The sequence below is a fragment of the Anabrus simplex genome, chromosome 4 (assembly GCF_040414725.1).
Source record: "Anabrus simplex isolate iqAnaSimp1 chromosome 4, ASM4041472v1, whole genome shotgun sequence".
Classification (NCBI taxonomy): Eukaryota; Metazoa; Arthropoda; class Insecta; order Orthoptera; family Tettigoniidae; genus Anabrus; species Anabrus simplex.
Genome location: NC_090268.1, coordinates 26,983,414 through 26,993,321, shown reverse-complemented (window position 1 = coordinate 26,993,321; position 9,908 = coordinate 26,983,414).

Genomic DNA, 9,908 nt, shown 5'->3' with positions numbered 1-9,908 from the left:
TCAGGTTGCTCAAGTCTGGCATCGGTATTCTGTTCCCCATTCATATGTCCGTACAGGAAGTGCGAGTGCCGCAAGGAGATTATTTCAAGAGAAGTTTCCTGATGTTGAAGTTCCAGGTCTGACTGATTCGTAGATTAGTGAATAAATTATGCAAGATGGGAAGTCTTCTTGATAAGAAAAGTAATAAACAACATATAATACTCACACGAGAAACTGTAGGTAATATTGGTAACGCTCTGGAAAGATCTCTTACAAAATCACTTTGATGACTTGCTCAAGAAATGGAAATTTCCTATGGTTCTCTTCAAATGGGTAAAAAGTTACTTAAGGGTAATGAACAGTTTCCTAAGCAGGTGCCAGAAATGCTTGAACAATGAAGGGAGGCAGTTTCAACATATGCGAGTATTCTTATTTGTGTGTTGTTTTGTGTTGTTTGTTTGTTTGCTTGATGATGATGTTGCTTCTTGTTTAAAGGTGCCAACATCTAGGTCATTGACCTTAGTGGTATGAAATGAGACTAAATGTAGTGACAATTTAAAAGCCCAAAATCCTCCACTGACTAGTATTCAAAACATGAGGACGAAGAATGAATGGATGGATATGAATTTAAAACTATCAGTGGATCTGACCCCATTGCTCTACATTCCCAGAAACAAACGTTAAACAATAGTATTACTGACCAAAGGACTGCTTTTAAAGCACAATACTGAATCAATGATCCTTGTAGTCTAAAGGGGTCCAAAATCCAGGTCATCAGCCCCTCATAATGGTACTTATCGCTAGGAAAGCAGAACCATGGTATTTGTCATCTTGCGGTACTACAGTGAAACCTCGATTCTCCGTTTTTCGAGGGACCATGAAAATAAAACGTATAATACGGGAAAACGGAAAATCCGGGAATGAATGAAAACCATCAACAATTTGGCTAAACATCACAAAAATTAAATATGTATAATTATAATCTTACAAAAACTCCTAAACCAAACCAAACTACAGCCCCAGTGGGACTTTGCCTGCCAAGCGACCGCTGCTCAGCCCGAAGGCCTGCAGATTACGAGGTGCGCATGGTCAGTGCGACGAATCCTCTCGGCAAATTTCCTGGCTCTGTAGATCGGGGTCGCCATCTCACCATTAGATAGCTCCACAATTAAAGGTATTCACGTAGGCTGAGTGGACCTGGAACCAGACTTATATCCAGGTAAAATTGCCTGACCTGGTCGCAATCGAACCCGGGCCCTCTGGATGAGAGGCGGGTATGTTAGACCGCGAAACCGCATTAATTACCGGTACGCGAGTTCAAAATCTCGGTACCCGGTACTTTATATTCAATTTTACAGGGGAATCTTCGTCAGTTTCCCGTGAAAACTTCTTTCAGTTCAGCAACTTTGATTAGGCTAGCCAAACTTCGAAAAATCTAATAACGCCAAGCCAAACGACAATCGACCACAAGTAGTTTTTAATTCTCTCGTCTAATAAAATAAAGCACATTAGATACAAAAGCACCCAAAATGATGGCGAAATCCGTTCATTTCTTAATCTTTCATTGTAATTTGGTCTCCGGTATATTGTTCGTAGTCAGTTTCTGGAAATCTCGTACCGCGCAAATTAGGCCTACATCGACTTTTAAAGGTTATGTTGAACTTGAAAACATGGTTTCGAATGTAAGTATCGATTCTTAAAAGTTCTCGAATGCATTATATTCAGTTCTGCGCGTCACAAATCCAATCAAATTGGAAAGATAAAAGAAATGTAAACACTTCAGAAATTACGGTTATTCGTGACCTTGAGGTCATCTGGAAAGCGCGCTCGCTGCACATGTCGGTACGAGTTTGAAATGATACCAACCATTTAACATGTAACGTGCGCAAATAAAACGACTGCAGTTTTTGGTATTTTAACACGAAAACGTAACATTCCCAGTCTTACATCAGGACCTAAACAGTAATAGGCAATCCCAAGACTTCCATGGCTTTCTTTTCTTTTTTTTTAAATGTAGGGTGCAACATCTGTTTTGGTCTCGCTAACATATCATGTACGATAATATCAAAAGGTACTGAATTTGTGTTAAGAAGGAGCAGTTTCGATTCCTGCCTGAAAGCCCAGTTACTCTGCAGTGCCCTGAGCAAAGTGCCGAAAACCTCTTCGGCGGTACGATCGAAAAAATGTAAAAATGTAAACATTTAACCCTGGACATAATACGGACGCTTTATAAGTGCGAACATATGACGAAACTCTTTCCGTCTTCAAGCGGAGCTGTCGAAATGCGCCGTGTCTCCTTGCAATTGTTGTTGGCACCCTCTGCTTTATGATTTTCCGAGATTCTCTAAACAATACCACCCGAATGGGATGCTAAGATGGTCTCTTATGCAAGTTCACCGCCGATCGCTTTTCTAGTACCGGTACAGTACTTGCTTTAATTATCGCAGTGACGGGGCGTTAACGCCAAGATCCATAAATATGCCATAGCCGTCCTTTCGTGAGATACAGTTTATTAAAAAACGATTGATCGAGGATTTAGCATTGATGGGACTGGAATTTCTGGACGGTTGATCCGGGAAAGCGTTTCTTCGAGGAACGGATAATGCGGGACTTTTACAACGTGATTTAATTACGATGCTCGCGGGACCACGTAATTTGAACGCATATTCCGAGAAAACGTATTTTCCGTGAACGGATAATCGAGGTTCCACTGTAATCAAAAGTAGCGTAGACTCGCGGTATTCCACACATTATGGTACTACTCACAGGTAATGTAATGCGAACATGTAACACAGACCTATGGTGTTCCTCACATAGTGGGTACTAATCATAGGCAAGGCAGAACCATGGTGTTGCTCATATAGTGGTACTAATTACAGGTACTGGAAAACGCAGACAGAAGCACACACTGTCGCTACTAATCACAAACCTATTGTGTACCTAACATAGTGGTACTATGCACAAGTAAAAGTGACCCATGGTGTTCGCTGTGGGATGGTACTAATTACAAGTAGTTCTAATTCGATCATCCCTTGGCCGTCCCTTTTAGTTGCCTCTTACGACAGGCAGGGGATATTGTGGGTGTATTCTTCGTCTGCGTCCTGCACCCACAGGGGGTTGTGTGTTTGATCAGTTAGAGCTATTTTATTTCACTCAAGTCCGCCGGCAAGCTGGTTAGGACACCCCTATCTGCCAACTGGGACGTGCCATGTGGGAGTATCACTTCCCTCCCTGCTACGCCAGTGTAGTAAGTTTGTGGTGTTTGTTTGTTTGTTTGAAATAGTTTACGTGACAATATATTTACTGCGGACTTCCTGTTACGCATGCACCTCCCGTATGCAGGGTGCCCCGCTGGGCTGGTTCCGCTTTATGTTGCTCCTCCTGTAGTTTTATCATTGTAGTAAGTTCGTTTAGTCTGTATGCAATGCATCTGTTTATTTATTATGACAGAGGTATTGGACTTGCTGTTTAATGCCATATAAATGATTCAACAACTAGGGTAAAAAATTACAGACTTGTCTAACCCATGTAACCACTTTGAACCAAGAACTCATTTTACCATCAATTTTCACTTTGGCCTGATTGCCAGTTATAACCTACCCTTGATCCCACAAGCCCTCATTCTGAGCAAACACCTTATCCTTGGTACTCTGTCACATATAACTGAATTAAAAGCACAACTGTCTATTCCTCTAGCAGCATTTTTCAGTTTCTCAATGCACACCAAGAATTGGGCCCTGACCACTCTGTGGTCTGATACCATGCTAGTTTTCATCTGTTAGTCTACAACCATTGATGTATTAATTTCTTTCCTTTGCTTTTTTTAACATCACACAAACATATATAGATTTTTAGCAATGCTTGGAAAAGGAATTTAGCTATGGCTAGGAAGGTAATCTATCCTACTCCATTTACCCCAAATTATCCCATCACCAAAGCCTTTTCATATGGACAACTTTATCCATAAAATCAATATATATTTTAAAAGTTTACTAAACACAGCTTTCTCAAATCCATCCGTACAATCTACTGGACCGAATTGCTTTATTTATTTTTTTATTCTCTCCGGAATTACCTGCCAGTGAATCATGAGACATTGATACATCTGTAGGTTCAGCCAACATTGAGTGATCATAAAATCAAATAAAGTATCAATCCAATAATTGCAGGCAAAGGCTGACTCTAGCCCGCAATACATTCTGTACTTAGACTGATATCCTTATTAATGTCATTGCATGCAGCCACGTTTGATTACTGCGTGTAAAGCTAGAGATTCTCTCACCTTTCTCAGCTTCCAAATATATTCAACAGATGGGAGAGCATTCCTAATAACGTACATGCTGCAAAGAGAAAAAAAGTCTACGTACAAACAGATCCCATCATGACATATGCCTTAGACATTATCTGGGAAGACCTATCAAAGGATAACCTAACTACACTAGAAAGGTCCATGTCTTGATAAAGTTCTCTGCCTGGCAAAAAAGCACTCCTTCGATGCTAACCTATGAGCTCACATGGCAACTGTTCTAAAGAAGAACTGCGATTAACATACCATTGCCTTCTATGACACAATACCAAGCTTTACATCGAGAACTGCAGGGTATGGATAGATTTTTACCAGACAGATGGCATGATGTCAGATGGGATGAATTCTGACTGAACTGCAGCATACCATAGCTTGGTTCTTATTCAATGTCCATAAAACCATTGGAGAGGGCAGGCAGAACAATATGACAACAGGCACAGCAAGAAGAGTTATCCGACCTATTTATAATGAATTTTGTGGAGCAGCACAGGTCCTCTAGTTCATTCTTGAATTTGCCATTATCTCCTCACTGAGTCCCCTCCTACCAATTTTCCCTTCAGTTTATACATGCTTCTTGTTTAGAGGGGCCTAACATCTAGGTCATCGGCTCTCAGTTTATACAAGCCATCATTCTAACCACTTTCATGTCTGTTGCTTCCAGTTTAAGAATAAGATATCTGATTCCACCAGCACCTACCTTTCACTGTCATAAAAGTCAGTCTGAAAATGAAATATCTTCAAAATAGGGGAAATAATGGAAAAATTTCTTCAGGGAAGCCAATTGTGAGGTTCAAATCCACCATCTCCAGCATGCAAGCTAACAGCTACAAGCAAATGTACCAAACTTGTCCTGTATTCTAACAATTTAGTCTTACCTGAAATCTGATAGTGGATAATCTATATATTTCTTGAACTATAAATGTAGACATGATACAGGCTTTTGGGCTTATGCCATGTTAAGAAAAGAAGGTGAAACACTTCAAGTTTCTCTGCCAAAAAGGAATCTATTTAAGGCTAAAGAGTTTCTTCACCTTGTTTCCTTGAGATGGCATAAGCCCAAAAGCCCGTATGTCTGCAAGTACGGGCTGGGGAAAGCATCAAAACTATAAATGTATTTACTGGTCAAGTACTAAGAAACCATTTTTATAAATTGATATCCATACATTATACATATCCCATTAATCCCTAAAACTAATTTATCCTGAGTGATTATGTACATAATATTTCCATGTTAAACTTGCTCTTAAAACTAACACTTTTAAATCTAGGAGGATTTCATTGGCAAAACAAAAATACTGTGATTTTAAGACAAATATCCTGAAATTATATTCTGAAATTATCTTCAGTTATATTTAAAATGAATCATTTTAGAAAAAGATTTTTGTTTTGTAGATGAAATCCTTGTCTCAGGAGTATTACTTTGTTATGCTTGTCTATAAGAAGAATTAGGTATTGTTTCTGAACCAAAATTTACTTTACTTTCCTTTCCTTTCAGGAAAAATCTTTTGAACTAAATAGGATTTTGTTGCTACTTCTGTTCCATTGGTGTAGGCAAGAACTCCCCTTCCCCACTGCTGTATTACTTGAGATGATTTACAGTACTCTAACTGAAGTTGAATTTATTCTGTACGTCTTGTTTCTCCATTTATCTTTAAGTCAAAATATGCAATAAATATGTTAAATTCACCAGATTATAGAGAGTTTTGGTCATCAGGACCAGACCTGGATGAAAATTACCTTAACACATTCCTTGCAGTTCGGGTCACCACGTGTCCCGAAGCATGTTTCTCTTATCCATCGGTGCAAACTTCCCAAACTTGCGGAGTAAGTAACAACGTCCTAGTTAAAAATTTCTAATAACTAATGGCAACATAGTGTTCCTATTGAAGTAAAGGATTGAAGCATATTGCTAGTTCCAATCGGCCCATCGGTGATCCAAAGGAATTTTTTTTACATCTTCCATTCATATGTTCGGATTGTTCTCTAACCTATATTTTTATGCGAGAATCGCTTGCACGGTTATGGTGAATGAAGCCTACAATGTTGTTGCCTTCAGATGGCAGATTGTTGCTTAATGAGGAGTACTGGTACCACCCTTCTGACATCTCGTGTAACCTGTTCCTTTCTACATTGCTTTCAGATTTTATTTATTGATATGTTTATTATCTTTCGTAAATGATGTTTACAAGCAAGTTCACTTCCTTTTTATTTAGGCAGGAGCCTTCACATTTTGACACACCGCTGGTATGGAAAAGAATGAGGTTTGGGACGCCATTTGATCCGGAACGAATAGCTCATTATTTGGAACAAAGTTATGACAGTGACGGCGATTTCTCTTGAGTATCAGTTGATGACCCTACGTACAGCCTCATTTTTAGTTTTATTATTTTGTTACTATGCGTAATATGAAAATAATTAACAGATCAATGAACGAGAAGCTAACATTTACTTCCGGGGTTATTTCTTGGTCACACACTTGGTGAATCGGAAAAGTGTCGCAGAGGAAAATACAATGGAATGTCTCCTCAACAATAAGGCACACAACAAGTGCTCCAGCATTGTTTTGGATTCCATAGTAGGGACTAACCAAAGTCAAATTCGTCAGGTCACCGGTGACCTGACCCGATAATAACTAACTGTAGCATCGGGTCACCGGTGGGCCGATACAACGTAAAATTAAGTCCTCAGAATTCACTGCCGCAGGGAACATTTAAGCCAGCGATTACTCTGCACAGTGACTAACAATTTCTGTGTCTTCCCTGCAGTTTTGATATACCCAGGATATTTTAAGCAATGTTAAATAATGTAAATTACTACTACCTGGTTTGCTAAGTGACAGTTGATCACTGGATATAGCCATTTCCACAAGTGTTGATAGGTCTCATACTATATAGGCAGGGTGACCAGACGTTATCCTTTATCCAGACATTTCCTCCTTTTTAAACCATTGTCAGGGGTCCGGGTGGATTATTTATAAAACCCAACATGTCCTCTTTTTAGTGGATCTGCTTATTTTGGGGTAATTGTTTTACTACTTTGTTTATACAAGCATTCTTCATTACGCACTGGCAATATAATGATATTTAGAAATGTGTATGTGAGTATTCTATGCGTGCCTTGTATTTTGATCATAGATGCTGTTTACCACTCCATATATTGCATGCTCCTCTCTTAGCAATACCCCTGCTGTTAGTGTGTGACAACCGACAACGCGACGAGTAGCAAGAGGTAACCAGGATCTGAAGGAAGCCCTTGTTAACCTATTTGATCCCATTGTTCCCAAATGGGAACACGATTTCTTATTCTTGTCAGGAAACAGTAAGCTAAGTTAAGGCTGTTCTATTATTACTTGCGCCTAGTGTTGAATTCCATTTGAGAGTTCCTGAACTTTCTTATGGGCCCCCCCTATTTTTTCAGGTCTTATTGTATACTGAATTTTAATCCACTAGCTGAGGAAGAGAATACATAAATATTCTCGAAACATGTACTAGATGTTAAGGTGAAAGGTAAATAATAATTAGTATTGACTAGGCGGTATCAAAAAAATGACTAATTTTTACTGTGATGAAACAGATGTGCTAAAATTTTTTGGAATAATATTTATGTATTGGTCAAAGGCAGAAGATGTTTCTGTTCCACTTGTTTCAAGGCAAATGAGTCGTAAAAAATTTCAGGCGATGAAAAGAAACATTCATGTTGCCAACAATGAAGAGCTGACACCTGGAGACAAAATGGCAAAAGTGAGACCTCTCATTCAGGCAGTGAATGAATCTTTACAACAGTTCGGGATTTTTGAAAGAGAGTTGAGCGTGAATGAAAAAAATGGTACCTTACTATAGGCGCCATAGTTGCAAAATGTTCCTGCGTGGTAAACCGATCAGATTCGGATTCAAACTTTGGATGTTATGTTCTGCTCGTGGATATCCATTCAACATTGATCCATATTGTGGTAGAGACATTAATAATCAGAAATCTGGTATTCCTTTGGGCACTCAAGTGGTGAAAAATATGTTGAGTTGTGTACTCAACCCATCATGTCATATTGTGTTCATGGATAACTTTTTCACGTCATATGATCTCCTGGCTGAATTACGTCTTCTTGGATTCAAGGCTACGGGAACTGTGCGCGAGGTGAGACTCAAGAACTGCCCTCTCCAGAATATTACCTCAACAGACAAGTCCATTCGAGGAACATACAACTTCAGAACTGATGGAAGGGTCCTCTCAGCAAAGTGGAAAGACAAAGTTGTTTGTGTTGCAACAAATTTTGACAAAGTGCATCCTACCCAGCAGGTGAAACGGTATAGCCAAAGTCAGAAAAAGCATATACAAGTTACCCAGCCTCTTTTGATAAAACCTTGCAACAAGTATATGGGTGGAGTGGATTTGCTTGACCATTTCACTTCGCAGTATAGGCCGGTAATAACGTCAAAAAAAATGGTACTGGCCTATACTCATGAACTGCATCAGTATGCTGAGAATTGCTGCTTGGCGGATCCACACACTTCTCTCTCCAGAGTCAAAGCTGGACCACCTTGCTTTCACCAGAATGCTAGTCAGTGGTATGTTTACATCCACTCTACCATCTCCCAGAACTGGACCTTCAGGATCACTTTTTCTTTTGTACAGAGAACCGGTGGAGCACATCATCTCGTACCAGCAAAGAAACAAGGAAGATGCCGATTATGCAAAAAGAACGCCTGTCTAATGTGTTCAACTTGTAGTGCACAGATTACAGTCCTGTTGCACCTTCACTGCTCACCATTGTTCCACAGTGCAAGATAAGAAGACTGGACTGAATAGTGAAATAACTGAATATAGCTATTGTATGAGACCATTGTTCCCAAATGGGAACATACATTTTTGAAGATATTCGTATATGTAATTTTCTTTTAAATGTGTTTTGCAGTCTAAAATGATGTCAATAAATAAATAAATAAATATAAAATGTGAAAACAAATTTGTAATAGGGTTGGGTCCAAATGGGTTAAATGGATGGTGCTAAAAAGTGATAATGATTACTGTGATATTGAAAAATGTTTCAAAAATGGCTTTCACGGCCGCAAATCTTCAAATCTCAGGAATAGAACTAGCTTTTGGGTGGTTAAGGCCACGTGTGTTTGCAGAGTTTCGCCCAGACGTGCCATGGGCTCATCAGTTGGACTGGCATGCCCCTCCAAGATTCTGTTTAACAGTGGTATACCAACTGCATGGTCCCACCATGTTAGCAAATAAGAACTGCTAACCTGCTAAAGGAGAAGTGAATTCCGTGTTTTCAAAAATATGTACTCCCCATGGAGATGCCCAAATGGTACATCTGGGCGAAACTCTGCAAACACACATGGCCTTAACAACCCAAAAGCTGGTTCTATTCCCAAGATTTGATTGAGAAATGTATCTGCAAGCTAAGTCTAAATCCTTTCAAACTGATGGTGTGAAATCTTTTGATCACTTCTGTGATTTCAGGCAATTCCTGAATGGGAGTAGTAATGACCCTAAATTTAAAAAGTTTATTTAGTCAGAAATGGGAAAAGTATTTCAATTCACATAAGTCAGTTGATTGTAGTTCAGTGTTATTAATACTTGCAGAATACTTTTTTCTACACCTGGGTACAATGCAAAT